The 2,411-nt window shown below is 49.2% G+C and overlaps 1 pseudogene; it reads left to right on the forward strand.

Annotated features, from left to right (window-relative positions):
• The first annotated feature begins 412 nt into the window (after positions 1-412).
• Positions 413-2,403, forward strand: LOC100908401 (tigger transposable element-derived protein 6-like; annotated as a pseudogene).
• The last annotated feature ends 8 nt before the right edge of the window (positions 2,404-2,411 follow it).

The raw sequence follows: 2,411 nt of genomic DNA on the forward strand, positions 1-2,411 counted from the left end.
ACGGTATCACTTATCTTTCTGAGCAACTCGTGCTGATAACGGTGAAGAGATATACGTATCTCGTTGATACCTCGGCTAGAATGATCACACGGAATGCTAGAGTCAGTCTTGGGCTCCCCCTTTTGCTGGCTGAGGTTTATTGTCCTTATATATAGCGAGTCATAGGAAAGGGTTGAACACAGAAGAGCATCCGAATATGGGTCACACTGAAAACACTGTGAACGGGTTAAGTGGTGACCGGTCAGTGACCGTTACGGACTGAGGTCTTCAGTATCTAGAGCGGAAGGTGAAGCGGACAATATTCATCAAAACGCACATCTGCAGAATCCTCATCGATCCAGGTTCCGAATCCTCACACATTACAGAAGCCATGACTCGGAAGCTCAACCCTTCCCCGTCGGACCGCGTCAACATGACCATGTCAACAGCGGGAGGTCACGTTTCGAACATCCATAACTGTGGAATCCACGACATCACTCTACGGAGCAGATTCGATTCGGAGAAAGCCCTCCAGCTCAGAGCAATCGAATGTATTGTATATCGCGCTCCAAATTCCCCATCCTGAACCAAGACCTCGGTCTTCATCCGATAGCAGATCAAGCGGGTAATGAGGGAACGGAATGGGTAGATATACTTCTAGGAGTGAAGAACCTCTCCAAGCTAGGCTTCGCCAATCCGAAATCGTTCGGCAACATCTTCGCCTTCGAAACCATCTTCGGTTGGGTTTTCGGAGGAAGCGAGGGATCATCCCGGCTACACAGCCCTCTCAACAAGTTCTGCGGATTCGTCTCAGCACACCCGTGCACTCCCCAGCTCCTGGGGAAACAACCACAGTCACTGGTTATCAGTCCATCGCTCGAGGAGCCTGAACATACAGTGAAATCTCGTTACAACGAACACCGTTACAACGAACTTTCAGTATAACGAACGAAAAAAAATATTTTGGTTGGCTCGCCATAGAAACACTGTTGAATTAATTTCGTTACAACGAACCCCTTTACAACGAATTTTCATTATAACGAACGAGAAATAACCGATTTCAACCGCAAATTCACTCGATACAACGAATTTCTCCCGCCGCGAGTTGCTCATGTGCGCGTCGATGTTTGCGAACATTCACTCCACAGAGAGGGGCAGTAAAGACGTTCGATTTCTCCGCGCTCGAAGCGCATTCGTTCCTCGTGAGGTTGTGGTGAAATCTTGCGGGAGGGTCTGGATACAAAATGACGGCTTTGGAATTGTAGGTGATCGATTCATTAATCTTCGCGCACTTGTGGAAAAGTATTCGGTTGTGTCGGTTCGATGGAGTATGGAGCAACAGACGAAGCGGAAGAGACAGCAATATTCTCTCGAATTTAAGCAGAGAGTGTTAGCTCAAGTGAAAGCTGGCAGGAAAAAGATCGAAATCGCTGCGGAATTCAACATAAGCAAATCCACGCTTTCGACTTTCATCAGAGATGAAGGGAAAATCGAGGATCCGGCCAAGAGCTTGGGCTTCGATCCGCTCCGCAAGCGAGTGAGAGCTGCGAAGCACGAGGATATAGACGAAGCAACCTACATTTGGTTGAGAGAGGTGCGTGCGAGAAATCTACCAGTCTCAGGTCCTCTGCTACGGCAGAAATCATTGGAATTTGCTCGAGCGTTAGGCCATGATGATTTCCAAGCGAGTGAGGGCTGGTTATACCGCTTTCGCGAACGCCACGGAATCCGCTGCAAAGTCATTTGCGGAGAATCTGCCGCTGCTCCGACGGAGACAGCGAGAGAGTGGCGGGAGAACCAGATAAAGGACATTATCGCTGACTACGACCTCGATGATGTGTACAACGCCGACGAGACGGGCTTGTTCTTCCAGTTGTTGCCGGAGCGATCCTTAGTTGTCAAGGGGGACTCCTGCGCGGGGGGCAAGAAGTCTAAAGCAAGATTGACGGTTTTGTTATGTTGCAACGCAAGCGGCACGGACAAGAGAAGACCTCTCGTCATAGGGCGGTCAGAGAAACCGCGCTGTTTAAAGAATGTACGATCTTCACCCTGCCAGTACCGCGGCAATAAAAAGGCATGGATGACTCGGACGCTTTTCAGTGAATGGTTGCTAGCATTCGACCGAGACATGAAGCGGGAAAACCGACGGATCCTTCTTCTTGTCGATAATTGTTCGGCCCATAATGCTATTCCGCGCCTCTCCAATGTTCGAGTCGAATACTTCCCACCTAATTGCACGTCGATCCTACAACCACTCGATCTCGGAATCATACGAGCTCTGAAGACTCGTTACAGAACGACTTTGCTCCGCATGATCCTCAGCGACTTCGATAAAGACAATGGCTTCAAAATTGACGTGAAGCAGGCCATGTTCATGATTGCATCAGCCTGGACTGAGATATCTGGGCTAACGAATCATCCGATGTTGGTGT

The sequence above is a fragment of the Galendromus occidentalis genome, unplaced genomic scaffold (genome assembly GCF_000255335.2).
Source record: "Galendromus occidentalis unplaced genomic scaffold, Mocc_1.1 scf7180000076991, whole genome shotgun sequence".
NCBI classification, from domain to species: Eukaryota; Metazoa; Arthropoda; class Arachnida; order Mesostigmata; family Phytoseiidae; genus Galendromus; species Galendromus occidentalis.